The 15,307-nt window shown below is 41.9% G+C and overlaps 1 protein-coding gene across 1 annotated transcript in view; it reads right to left on the minus strand.

The window, feature by feature from the left end:
- LINGO2 (leucine rich repeat and Ig domain containing 2) overlaps positions 1-15,307 on the minus strand; it is a 2,438,702-nt gene that overhangs the window by 2,206,918 nt on the left and 216,477 nt on the right. The window lies entirely within an intron of this gene.

The raw sequence follows: 15,307 nt of genomic DNA on the forward strand, positions 1-15,307 counted from the left end.
TTGAAGGGGCTGCTTTCTGCATCGTTACATTAGAACTTTCCAGTAATAAGTTATTACGGAAGAGGTTTCCCATTTTTAATAGCAACGGAACAGAGATGCCCCCAATCTCATAGATAATCAATCTAAAAAGGATCCCAGTAGGGTCTCTCTGAGAATAATGTAGTCTCAAAACCTAAGTTGCTTGATTCTCATTTACATCATTAGGTGCAGGCATTGTGACAGCATATCTCATCTGTAGGCAGTTATCCCAGGACAGCACTGTTCCCAATTTATTACTGCAGGTGAACAGAGAGATCTCCAACCTGACAGATCGTATATATATGTATTGTATTTTATTACATTGTATTAGTATATGTATTGCACTTTCTACAGTCCTTGCAAGGTCTGAAGAGCATTCCCCTGTCTCCAGGTTGCATTATTTGGGAGAGGATGTGGCTTAACGGCTAAAGCGGCTGTCTTCATAGATGGGGAACCAGGTTCGAGTCTGGCGGAAGGCTCAAACATCCTGTGATTCTGGGCAAATCACTTAATCTACCCTTGCCTAAAAAAAAAATTAATATGTCAGTCTGTAATGCAACTGGTGCTCATGTACAGCACTCTGATGCCTCCAGGTCGAGTTCACGCTATATAAATAGCAAAAAATAGCACTCAAAAATATAGTGCGTTATATCCCTGGTGAGGTCAAAAACACCACAGATTTGCATCAGGTTCCCTCAGGTTACTGTACTTAAAAGGGTTTTATTTGTGATTTCTCCTATATAGAACATGGGGAATAGGTGTGTGAGATTTGATGACGCGGTAGCTGAACAGGGCACTGAGTGTTGAGTGCATGAGAACGTAAGAATAGATCGAGTTGTGCATGTCGGTACTATCGTTTTTTGCGGTGGTCAGTTTCAAAAAGGGGAAATCAACATTGATGTGCTTCAGTGTGGTTTATTGTGGTATATGGAGCTCACCCAGTGGCACCAAAGGAGGTAAACATTTGGCTGTACAAATAAACCACAAAAGAGCATTATATGGAGTCTACCCTAGAACTTCACACAAGCAGTAGTACAGCAACCCATTGGAGGCACTGTTAAACCCTCAAGAACCATTATAAGTAGTCTACCTACGTGCAACAGAGGAGCAATGCATTGCGGTCACCACTAAATCACTACCAGGCATTAAATAAAGTTTATTCAAGAGCTGCTGAGGCAGAATCCTTCGGAGACACTAATAAACCACCAAGGAACATTTCATAGAGTCTAACCAGGAGCTACAGAAGTGTAATCAATTGGAGGGGATCAATGTTGAACCAAGGGGGAGTTTATGTAGTTCACAAAGAGCAATAGAAATGCTATTCAGGAGAGACAGAGGGGCGACCCTTGGAGACACTGTTTAATCACCAATAAGTATAAAATGCAGTCTACCAAATAGCATCAGAGGAGCACAATCATCGAAGACACTCATCAGGGAGAAATATGATCAGTCTACACATTTGTGATAGAGAAGCAACCATGGAGGCATAGTTAGATAAACAAGGAGGGGGCGATTCACAGAACTAATCTGAGAAAAAGTTCCAAACGTACTACTCTTGGTGATCACACAAGGCATTTAGCAGTAGTAAAGTTAGGATTCCTAACTTTACTACTACTAAATACCTTTTGTGAATACCGAAAGTCATAAAGTTAGGATATTGTCTCAGTTTAGTAGTAGTAAAGTTAGGAATCCGGACTTTACTACTACTAAATGCCTTCTGTGAATACCAAAACTAGTAAGTTTAGGATTTTGTCTCAGATTAGTTGTGTGAATCGGCCCAGGAGTATTTTATTGAGTCTATCCAGGGGCAAGTGAGGAGCACCAGAAATAAACCTATCAGAGTCACTGTTGTACCACCAGGGAGCATTACATATGGGCTAAAGTACCCACTGCTGTCTCCATTATAACAATATTGCAAGTCACTGAGGAGTTCCCTGACCATACACAGGAACGACACTGAAGAATGAGTTTCTTTATGAGGTTATGGAACTCTGAGGTGACTTTCAATATCCTTATCATGTACTGCAGGGGGCACTTTAGTCCACATAATATATCATCATCTTTCCCACAAATCACTAAAATCCATGGTGCATATCCGTTTCATATGAAATAGAGAGCATGATTGGAAACATGAAGAATAATAAAAGAATCTTTAGTGCAAAATTAAACACATCAATAAAGCTGTTAAGTGTTTGCTGCAAAAAGATATTAAATTGAGTTCAATACAAATCAGTTTTTAAAACGCTGTGCAGTAACTCCCTTCCCTTCCTGCACAAAAAAATAATTCCCACAACGCAGGCACTCTTACACCATTGCATGGCAATCAATTGTGCTCCAGCGCTGGGGAGAGCACAGGTGTCCGTCATATTGTTGAAAATATAACGCATCACTTTGCTTCGCAAGTAACACAGCGCAGCTAAATGGCTTGCGGCACCGTGCTGCATTACTTCCTTGCAAAAATGGCCCAAGGAATGCTTTGCAGAAGACCTAAAATTACACCACTCTCTGGGACTCTCCCTGCATCCTCCATTTTATGTACTGTTCGCACACAGGAAATTCAAAATGGATGCCTTACTGTATGAGACAAACAAAATATTTGAGTTCCATCTTCATCCTCTTACACATACATAGTGTGAACATACATGCAGAATCCATGTCCAACAGGTATCGAGTGACAGGTCTGCTTGTAGGGGAGTAACAGGCACATTTACACCGCAGAGGCCAGTAGGCAACTCTGCCTGTGAATACAGCAGCTAGATTTGCCACTCCTGCAGCCATTAGGAGTCACTGCCACCATCAGTCTTCTACAACCCAGTGAGCTGATGCTGCTCAGCTTGGTTACAGAGGCTGTGTACAGGATGAGCCCTTCCACATTACACTGCCCACCTCTGGGTCTCCATCGGTTTCTTTCCAAGCCTCAGTGTACATACATCATGGTTGTGGGCTCTGACACCTACATTAAAACACTATTGCGAGACATGCCGTGAAGAACTCAGAGCAGGAGTGCACACACTCCAGACCATGCCGGGGGTATTTTACATCGCAACAGAAGAAAGAGAATTAGCAAATAAATGACATCGTAAACTTTTCTACTTAACCCTTGTACTTCACCCTTCAAAATTGCTGCTTATTTGTTTCTCAGGCACAGATTGGATTTTCTTAGACAAAATAACAAATAATTGTGTATAGTCTGCGAGGTCAAACAGGTTTCAGATTGAATGGCAATGAAACAAGCCTTCAGACTGGGTCTTTTGAAGAAATCTGTACTCGAACACAAGCAGTCGAATACTCTGTAGTGTTTTGTGATCTACTATGGCAGTCTCCAATCTTGAAACCCCCATTAAGTTCAAATATGTTTCTTCCAATGTACACAATCCAATAATAGGTTGGAATGATGTCTAATGCTGGTGCTTTGCCAATGGATGCAAATGTGTTTTACATATACATTTCTACAAGTCACTTGGATCCTCTTGCAATAGAAACAATAAATACCATAGAAGAACATTGTCAATACACATTTCAATGCACAACACAAAAAAGTCACAACCAATTATGTGAGTGAAACGTGCACAGAGCAGCCAGGTCCAGGTCTGGGGATTCAGTCTGGACTGTTCCTGTTGGAGCAGAGCTGAGGCTGATTTTCAGATGGATATGCTCTGTCTTATGTGGCATAGTGAGCAAAAAAACTATGGCCTGGCATGCAGGTGTGCAGTTTCAAATAATTATCAATGGTTGAGATTAATGCTAGCATTACCCTTATGTTTACCTCACTGTGATGCCCTAACAGGTGAGCTCAACCTGGGTTCCATGTTCACTGTACTTTAGGAATAGCTTTTTGAAAAGCCTAACTAGGCTGATAACAGAGTGAAACTGCTAGTGTTCACACCTAGAAGGCACTAGACTTGGCAAGGTATATTTAGCTGTTCCCATTGGAGAAAAAAACAAGGCTGATTTGCATATCACTGGTCTTTGAATGGAGCGGCTTAGTGAAAAATAGAATGACAGACTAGAAGGTTGCTCTGAGTAATTACCATCTGCTGAAATTAATCCACTCATTCCAATATCACCTTTTTCTCTTCCTCGTTGCGACTCTGAAATGCGAACAGTATGCCCAGATGAAGGCCCTTTGGCATAGGAATCAAAGTACGCCTCACTGATGAGGGCTAAATACTACAAAACCAATCTAGGGTTGCTAGTTTCTCTACTGGAGAGGGCCCAGCCTGGCAAACTCTGTGTACACTGTTCCTATTAGAGTAGGATCACGTCCATTCTGGGGATAGCTGGTCTCTGTATGGAGCATCATGGGTCTAATAACTATCTACTGTGGTACTGCTCCGAGCAGTTAAAAGCTGCTGAGAGTAATTCAAGCATTCCAACCATTATCACTTTCTTTACCTCAGTGTGGCACCCTAAATGCAGGAGCTATGCCCAAATGTGGGTCTCATGCTCACTGCACCAAAGGAATTAAGCTATAGCTCACTGAGGAGGCCTGAATGCGCCTTAACCAGATTGCGCTTGTTTGTGGTGCTAGGAGACACGGTCTGGCAGTTTGGGCTTGGCCGTTTCTGTTGGAGTAAAACCAATCTGATTTGCGTACGACTGGTCTCTCTTTGGAGCGGTCTCTCTTTAGAGTGGCGCAGTGGACAAAGCACACAACAGACTGGGATGTGTCCCCAAGTACCGAGCTGTTGCTGAGATTGGAAATTTACCCATCCTAGCATAGCATTGGACACGGGTATACATCGAAATATATTTAAAAATTCTCAGGGTAACTATGAATGTTATTTAATGTAGTTGCTTTTGGTGTGGATTACAGGTAGATTAATTCTGTGGCTCATGACATATGTGGGAAAAATACATTTCTCAGTGCCCTTCCTGTATAAAACTTTTAAAACAAAATGTGCCTAAAAGGTTGAAGTTTTGTGGAATTTGCCTGCCAATTTTCATGAATTTCCAAGTATACACAAAGCGAGTTGAAACTAAAAAAAAATAAAGGGGAAGGGGCTCATCCCAAGCAGGTGGAGAGGCAGTAAAAACTATCCCCACCGACTAACAACAATACGGGCACTGACCGGGATACTCCTCAAAGGTAATAGCAGTTCAGCTGAGTTTGCACGCTGAGCCGAGTAGTCAACGCTTGCAAAGTAAGTTTTTGGTTGAAAGACGACAAAGAATTCATTTTTACAGCAGTTCAGAGCAATGATGAGCCAATGAATCTCTCTTCTGTAGGCACGAGGTAGGGAGAAGGACGGATCTGACTATGGCAGACTCAGTCTTTGATCTTTCCAAGGACATTAATATGAATACATATTTTGATTCATGAGGTCATAATATTGTATATAAAATGGAGAGTTGTGTCCCAGGGACCCTCAAATGACCTCTGCCAAAGACCATCCTGCTTGTGAGAGGTTTGCAACCTCCTAGGTGCAGATATTTACCATATTCAAAAAGTGAATTCCGCAATTTGCATAGAAGGGTGCAGCCACTTTAAAATGCATGCCATTTGTAACAGATGTAATATACATATGGCGTTAAACAGATGCTAATATTAACCTTGGTGCATATTAGCAAGGAATAGCGTTATTTATCGCAAAAATGCACTTAGCCCATATTGTTTTATCTCTGCCTATCGCTGGATATGTTAGCGGGGAAAACATGCTATTAGTAACGTTTTTCTCCATTGTGCTAAAATATCCAGCGATAGCGGCGAAATGCGTGAATATCGCTGGAAATCCAGCGATATTCACGCATTAACGCCAAGGAGGATTTAACCTGACAATCCACCTCCCATTGGATAAACAGGTAAGTCATGTTTTTAGCAGGTGTTAGATTATAGCGATAATCCCGCGTAGTTTTTTTTTTTTATCGCTTTGCCTGCCTTGCTAATAGGCGATAGCTGTGTTAGCGACTGCTTTCAGTCGCTAACAGTTTGGGTACGCCCACTTTGCATGTCATTAGCGATAAATATCGCTGACATGCAAAGCGGGCCCCAAACCGGTCGCTATCGCCTGAAAGCTGTCGCTAACTGCTATTAGCGACACCTTGCTGATAGGGCGATAAAAATATCGCCGCTTTAGCGGCAAAAGGTGGTGCTAAAGCGGCGATATGGCCCTTGCTAATATGCCTCTTAGTTCTTAGGTTAGGTTCTTAGGTTCAAGATCTTGGAGCATATTACCAAGACTAAGCGATAATTATCGCTAAGCTTGGTTAGCAGCTATAATTTTATCGCCGTGCTTCGCCTATTTTTATCGCTTAGAAACCTTGCTATTATCAAGGTTTATCTCCTAAGCGATAAAAATCGGCCGAAATGCATGAATATCGCTGAAAAGTCAGCGATATTCATGCATTACCGAGCTAATACTCTTAGCCATGTTATCCACCTATCATTGGATAACATGGCTAAGACCTGCTCTGGGCAGACGTTAGCTTTTGGAGATATTCGCGCTTAGCGCGAATATTTCCAAAAGTAGGTAATAGGAGATAGCGATGTTAGCGACTGTTTCCAGTCGCTAACATCTTGGCACGCCCACTTTGCATGTCATTAGCGATAATTATCGCTGACATGCAATGTGGGCCCAAGATGATCGCTATCTCCTACTAGCTGTCGCTAACTGGTGTTAGCGACAGCTAGGTAATAGGGCGATAAAATTATCGCTGCTTTAGCGGGAAAAATTCCTGCTAAAGCGGCGATAAGGCCCTTGGTAATATGCCCCCTAGTTCTTAGAACACTTAGGGGCAGATTCATTGAGGCTTTACGAGGGTTCAGTCACAAACAAAATGATACAAAACAGCACAAAGTCTTAAACTATTTGCTTTCCATCGTAAAACTTGATGTATGCTACTTTGAATTATTTTGAGTCAAGGGGTGTTTCACGGGTGGTACATGGACGTTCCCATGCAATCACCCATGGCTTTTATCTCGAAGTCTTATCTACTAACCTCTGCAACCAAAAATATTACCTCTATAAAGCTGACATATTAAATACTGTACAGCACACACCCAATGTGTGAAAAGGTTTAAATTTCATCCAAGCATAATGCACACACCCTTGCACCATGGTGCAAGTGTGTGTGGGTGGTGCAAGGCAGGCTCAATACGCCTCAGCTCAGGGGGAGACCGAAACAGCACCATATCTTTGTGACATGGCGCAGCCCCGCTCAGACACTCCCACTCAATGCAGCATAGAAAATGTGGTTGCTGTGCTGCATTGCGTGACATTCATAAATCTGCCCCTCAGTGTTAAAAATATAGCCTGCCTTACTACATAGCTAAGTGAAATAAGTCATCTGTTTCAAAAAAATGAATTCAGTAAGTCAAATGCTGACAATACCTTCACAACATTTCATTCTTCCTAGGCCAAAAAAGGGATGATATAGTTTGGAAATAAGAACACCTGGGGCTCATTTTCAAAGTCTCAGCATGGTGCTTGTGTACACCTGCACGTAGGTTTGTTATGACTTTGGGTCTCCTTGACATGTTTGCATGGACCTCGGAGAGCAAATGGCACACCTATGAGAGAAGCAGCTTTTTAAACATAGCGTTATCTATTTTTCTAGCTATAATCTTCAACTTCCGATTTATAATTCAGCATTAGCTACAACTTCTTGTTCAAAAACAACCCTGGGAGGCTTTTTCCTCATTCTATGTGTGCTGGAGGATAAAGATGTTTCTCCTCGTTGTGCCTCACTTGAGGAGATGTATCTTTTTGACGCATTCCCAAGTTTACAAGTCCTTGTAATTCAGGAAATGAGCCAAAACCCATGTGAGCAGTGTGGAAACACCCGCACAACCCCATGGGAACACCCACACAATTCCCATTGAATGAATGCCTCGCTCGCGGAGAGTAATGCAATGCAGCAATTTGCACTGAGTTGCAATACTCCACACTTTTAAGCCATTCAAAGCCATGCAAAGTGGCTTTGCGTGGCTTCAAAAATATGACTTTGGGTTTATGTCGCTCTTGCACCACCTTGCGTGGTGCAAGACCAGCAAATCAGGTCATATATATATATGGCCCATACTTTCTATTCAAACAGTCTTGTGTTTAGGCATGTCCCACCAAAGACATATCAGGGGACTGCCTGTTACTTTAATTAGGGTCATTCTAACTGTTTTATATTTGCCCGTCAAGCCATAACATGAACATATCAGTTATTAAAAGTTTGCCTCTCGTTCCTGCCTAGGAGCAATTTCTAGGGATCCCTTTGTAAATCTTATGCAATTTCAAGAGAGTCAAATACATTTAGTGCAAGTAATTAGATTGCATATATTTGAACACAGCATTCCTGGGATTTTTTCAGGGGAAATCCTAATCCTATCTCATTTCGAATCTGTAAATTCCTTGCCTAGGGTCTCATCCCATTTAAGGCTAATGCACCCATCAACGACTGCAACCATCTGCCTGAGTACCTTGTACAACTGAGTAACTGTTTTAGGGCCTGCACGCATCATAAGTAATAATTGCATCCATGGGGGCTCCTCAGCCCCTATTTCCCATCTCTGCCGAACTGATCGACAAGACATTTATGCATGATGGACTGTCCTGGAGGCAGGTTGAATTCCTTTTCTAATAGCTGAAAAAATATCAGGATCAATCCTGTAAATAGATCATCTATTTTGTTTATTTCTGCTGCTTCCCATATCGACCTTTTCACTACCTGCCCCATAACTCAATATTCCAGAGCAGCAGGCCTGAGTTGTGTGCCATAATCACTGTCACCTTTGTAATGTATTTTGCCCTAAAATGTTTTGCAACAGCAATTAATAAAGGATGTTCCTTTCTTCTATTATATGTCCTCCAAATAGCAAACACTATTGATTCTAATCAATGCTTTATCAAGCAAATTCGGTCCTGCCATCCACCTTGTAGCACATGTGAGCTGGGTCACCTGAAAATATAGGGGCATATTATCAAGACTGGGCGATAAAATTATCGCCGCTTTACGGCAGGAAACTGCCGATAAAGTGGCGATAATGGGCTTGATAATATGCTCTATGGAATTCCAATCGAAGCTCATGTTAAATGTGAAGGACATCTAACATGAGCTTCGATTGGAATTCCATAGAGCATATTATCAAGCCCATTATCGCCACTTTATCGGCAGTTTCCTGCCAATAAAGCGGCAATAATTTTATCGCCAAGGCTTGATAGTATGCCCCATAGTTCTAAGATCACTCATCTCCATTTGGAGCTCAAGTATGTCCAATGCCAACATTTTCTACCATTTCTCCATAGCATTGAAGAATTTATGAGGTGGCATTATGAAGACATTTATAAAATAGTATAGGAGACTCAGGAGTATTACCTTTTTTGTCGCCACTATTCTACTCATACTGTCATTAGAAGTCTTTGCCAAAGGTTGAAAGTCTGCAATGCAGCTATCAAAAAGAATATTTTCCACCAATGACATCATTGCTTTGCAAAATAAATCTTAACTATTAAATATATTAAAGCTATGGAGTTAATTATATGCCCAACTCATGTGTTCACATTGCATCTTTCATCGCTCCACTTAGTAGTCGAAAGATATGCGGTTTTACCTTATTCATTTTAAGCCCACCCATCGCTCCTGTCATTACTGCCAAAACAACTACTAACCATCTCTCTCGCATATAAATCCGACAGTTTAGAATATTTCAGGTTCCCAAAGCTAAAGGAATGGCTGGGGAGGTAGGTATTAGTAATTTTTTATTGTATATTGATTGTTTTCCTAAACAACTGTTATACTGCTTATCTCTAAATTACATGAGCAGTGCCACCTTGTGGCAGACTGCCTTAAGTGTGGTGTTGACAATTAGGTGCCGGTGCCGAGCACCGGAAACCAATTAAGTGCCGGTGCTCACCACCGGAAAGTTCAGGCTCAAATTAAGCACTGTAGATATTTCCAATGTTCCAGAGGTTTCCTCGGTCTGTGCATTTCCCCGTCCTTTCATCCACCTACCCATGTTAAACGCACTTGCATTCCACTTTGTTTCCCTCCTCCACGTTGGAGTTTCCCATCTTTATAAACCTCCTCTTGTTCCATGATGGAGGTGCCAAGTATTCAGTGGAATGTAATCAGATTTAGATCACACAACCTTGCTGACACAGTACCATAACTGACAAAGTGTAAGCCTGGCTCAGCCAAATATTTAAGACTCAAAGCTCTAGGAGAGTAGAAGCTCTCTCTCCAAGATGGAGACAAAGCACAAGCGTAAATGAGAGAATGCAACTGTATTTATTGCAGCTGTATTTATTATCCTCTTCACCTGTTGATGCCAATTAACATTATACATTAAATGTATTGTACTAAAACCCTAGTTAATTGATCTCTCCTAATATATGCAGCGGAATAATGATTACATACTTACATGCTTGTCGAAATGTGTAACTGTGTTACACGGTATTGAACAACCATAAAACCCAATACAAAAAATTTGAAATGAAACAAAGATGTAGCACACAATGGGGAGGAAAAGCTTTTGTAAACAGCAGATATTCATCTGGCAGGCCATTCAGGAAAAGGATGGTAGATTTGTTATTCTCCACCATTATGGGCACCTTAAGCATCTCTATCTTTTGGGAGACCATAGGTAGGCAAGATTCTGACCCCTATCCTGATGGAACTCCATTGTCTTCCATTGCCAGCCGTGCCATCTTCAAAGCTAGCTGCATCATTTACAAAGCTATCACGAACTGCACTCCAACTTCTCTAGCAGGCAAGCTCACTACATCTGGTGGTTCCCAGCACACTCACAGCCAAGTATTCATTGGACTACAGGCTAAGACGAAGAAGTGTGAAAAGAAAAAAAACAAGGCAGCAGGCCTATTCCATCTATGCACTCATGATCTGAAATAATATCCTACTATCCCTAAGGCCACCCTAACACTGCTCCAATTTCAGAAAGAGTGGAAAAAGCAGCTTTTTAACCCCTTTGGTGCATCAGACAGCCCCCGGCTATCCAACATCACGGTGGGCATGTGCGGAGGATGGCCGGGCTGTCCAAACCATGCCCACCCTTTTTTTCACCCGCACTGCGGCTGAATTCATGCCGGGGTCAATGGGTTAAAGAACAAGACATCTCAATGCATTAATCATCCACAAACCATGTACCTCTCTTATCACTTATTGACTTGTCTTTGACTTTGTACAACACTTTTGTCTAGGTTTGTGCAATAGAAATTCCACACATACAGATATTCTGACAGTATCTCACAGGACTACATGGTCCTAGGGCATACAAATACTGATAATAGCCCCATCATATATTGTTGATATCACTTTGGGCATACTTAACTTCTTCATCTTGTTCTCTACAAATAGCCACTGGTTGTCCATCAACCTCATTCTTAATGATATGTGACAACCCTAAACCTCCATCTGCATGAACATTTTCCATATAATCTGTATAGACTAGACACCGTGATGTTACCAGTGTTTCGGCTTACTTCTGCTTAGTAGCGAGCAAGACTTCTTCTTTCTACAAATAATCCAGAAGCATTTTGGTTTCATAGAGCAATAAACAGTGATCCGAGAGTATTTTATTCAAATATTGAACAGCTATAGTTTTCCTTATCATTTGATTTGATGTAATAAACATGTCTAATCCAGTACGGAGGTTATGAAGAGCTGAAAAGAAGTAATATTCCCTCCCACTGGATAGGTCTCGCTCCAAATGTCATGCAAACTACAGACAGATACCCACATCCTAATGCCATGCGATGCTATTAAATTCGCCATTACATGTTGATGAGATGTGTATGCCAGTCAGAAACAGGGGTGAAGAAACATACGTGAAAACTGAGTGGGTGCTATGTTTAGGGTGTTAACATCCATCAGGTGCACTGGTTCTAATCTCATTCTCCACTGAGCGAGACATACCAGCCTTCTTATTCTAATTTATAGTCTTCTCATAAAAATTTAACCTAAGGTCTAAGCCATATAAGCACTTAATAGGCATCAGCTGAGGATTTGGTGAAGTTGTATCCTCTTTTCCCCTGTGTGATGAGACTCCAGCAAAATGGTGATATGTACTCCTCTATGTCTCAAGAATGCATGATTCATATACCTTTTCACATTAAGGTAGCAGCAGCTTTACTCATTGATCCATCTTAGACCGCTTCAGACCATTGATCCTTCCAATTTAGGCTTATACGGTCCAGCAAGGTAACAATCTAGGGGTAAACATGCACTTTAGATTACAGGGACAAGCCTCAGACACATGGCAGCAGGAAGAGCTGTGCTGACACCAAGCAAAAATCATAATCTAATGACAACGTGTGTTTTACTGAAGTTTTAAGTTAAATTTGAGGTCGCAACTGAGCTGTCACAAGATGGAAGGGACATTTTGCTCCATGACCCTACTAAAAAAGGGTCCACATTCCAACTCAAAAACTGATTTATAGTCGTGAGAATAAATAGGATACCCAACATCTGTTTTGATTCAGAGTCACAATGAAATCAGTGTTAAAGTTACTTATGAGCAGTGCTTAATATGTAAAAAAAATAAGTACCAAGGCCCTTGTGAAGAAGCCACTGCAGCGTGCACCACCCATTGTCCCTCCCAGCGCTGTCAATCCATTCCAACACAACTTCTGACCATCACACTCACAATTTTAGACAATTCCATGCCCCAAAATCTATAAAAAATGGCGTGGGCTGCAGGTATGCGTAATTTTTCATGGATATTTAATTGGCAAACTAGTTTTGTTGTGCTCATCTTTAAACTGGACAGGCAGCACCACCTTGTGGCAGACTGTCATAAGTTCCATTTCTGACAATTGAGTGCTGGTGTCGAGCACAGGAAACCCTCGGCTCAAATTAAACACTGCTCATGAGGAAAAGCATGTGTTTTCCACACCAAGTGGCACTGGAGAGGGAATTGCATCACTTTCAAGATAATATTACCAATTTGCTTATATAGAACATCCCTTATAGACACCTGTGATATGTGTGTGCCTTTGCAGTGGATCACTTGACAAAAAGAAGAAAATATAGAGTCCGTACAGGTTTACAAATTTCAACAAAAAATATGTATACAGAGGAATGGCTGTTTGATCAACCGTGCTGGATAAGAATCCTGACCTCACAGAGAGCGTTTTCAGTTGTCCAAAGGTGTACTTGCAAATTTTAGGCATGCACAATGTAAAATAAACATACACTTCTAAGTCTAAAATATTTAGAAACCAAAGGCCTTGTTAGCAGTGGAGAGTACTGCCCTTGCCACCAGTACACCAACGCAATCGCTGCATTACTTAAAAAGCTTTGTCTCAAGTACTTGCATTAATACTATGATTTTGCATATTTGCTGGAGATATCACAGCAGACAGACATGTAGAACCTCTTTCAACACCAAATCTTACGAGGGCAGAAGCAAATCGTGCCCTGCAGCTAGTTATTTCATGCTGCGAGTGCTATCAAAATGTATGCTGCAATCTTTTTTGTGGACAAGCCCATAAACAAAACCTGCCAGCTGTACTGAGTCAAGGAGCGTTGACAGTGGGCCTCCTACAATAAGATATCATAATTTGGTCAGTTTCCCATAATTCTGAGGCAAGCTTTCGCTAAAGTCATTCTAGGTTCACCAATTACCACTTTACAGCCATCAGAGTATTTCAGGTTAGGATTCTTTAGATAGGCTGCCCACGTGGTTCTTAGGACACAGGCTTGAAGAGACCAGGGGGCATATTACCAAGGGCCATTATCGCCGCCTTAGCGGGACTTTTTCCCGCTGAAGCAGCGAAAATTTTATCGCCCTATTACCTAGCTGTCGCTAACACCAGTTAGCGACAGCTAGTAGGAGATAGCGATCATCTTGGGGCCCACTTTGCATGTCAGCGATATTTATCACTAATGACATGCAAAGTGGGGGTGCCAAGATGTTAGCGACTGAAAACAGTCGCTAATATCGCTATCTCCAATTATCAACAAAGCCTTACTTTTGGAAATATTTGCGCTAAGCGCAAATATTTCCAAAATCTAACGCCTGCCCAGAGCAGTTCTTAGCCATGTTATCCAATGGAAAGTGGATAACATGGCTAAGAGCATTGTCACGATAATGCAAGATATTCATTCATTTCGCAGGATTTTTACTGCTTTTGAGATAAACCTTGATAATGTCAAGGTATTTCAGCGGTAAAAATCGTCAGAACGCGGCGATATAATTTTAGCCGCTAAACATGCATAGCGATAATTATCGCTATTGCTTGGTAATATGCCCCCAGGTCCTTCCAAAGATTTTCAGTAGAGTGAAGCCCGACATGCAGCTATGCAAGACACTGTTCGGGGTCCATTCTTCCAAGGGATTCCATCAACTACAATTACATTCTCAGACATAGTGGTTTACAATGTGTGGTGCTAGAATGAATCCATATCTAAGATCTGGTATATTTAAAACTGCTCTGGATCCTTTTTGACTGTAGTAACTTTAGACGTGCAGTTTATGAATAGGGAGTGGATTTACTCTTGTGTTGGTGGATGCATATCCCTCATTGAACCCTCTTTAGCTCTCCGTAAACCCTTACCACTTTGCGGCAAGTATTCCCCTTTTTTTCAGCCACCCCTGTCTCGCCCACATGTACTACTAAAATGTGTACATAATACATATGTGTGCGGAGATCTTCTCAGTCAGGGTGGAGATCTTCGCACGCTAGGAGACGGGGTTGAATTGCGTTGGTTAGTGAATAATATTTTGCAGTACAAGTATTTCTATTGTAATACAACTAAATGCTCTATAAAATACAATTTCTGAATAGGTTTTTAGGGGCCTATCTTGAAAAAGCCAGGCAGCGCAGCGTAGCAACTCACCTTGCTGCACTGTCCTGCATGACAGGCAAATGGCTGAAATGCACCATATTTAAGGTAATATGGCGCATTCCTGCCTTTTCCTCTGTGCTAGCGCCCTTTTGGCAGCCTAGCTCTAACGCAGGGAAGGGTGCCTGCGTTGCATGCTGGATTGTTTCTGTAGATGAACGGGTACCTTCCTGCACAAAAACAATACAGAGACGCATTTACTTATTTCTATGTATGCTGCAAAATGCAGCACACATAGGCCCCCATTAGGATGGCGGGCAGACTTTGCCCGCCTGCCATCCTCGCTGAAAACGGGACCGTCCGCAAGCTGTGCGGCGGTCCCGCCTAGCATATTATGATGCGCCCACCACAGTGGCGGGCGCATCATGCATTTATAACATTGCGGCGTTCGGTTTTCACACCAGCACACGCCGGAATGCTATAAATGCTTGTGATACATTTGCATACACAAAGCGGCAGGCACCGCACGGTGCCTGCCGCATTGCGTATGCAAATG

Source organism: Lissotriton vulgaris, chromosome 3_1 (genome assembly GCF_964263255.1).
Source record: "Lissotriton vulgaris chromosome 3_1, aLisVul1.2, whole genome shotgun sequence".
Taxonomy (NCBI): Eukaryota; Metazoa; Chordata; class Amphibia; order Caudata; family Salamandridae; genus Lissotriton; species Lissotriton vulgaris.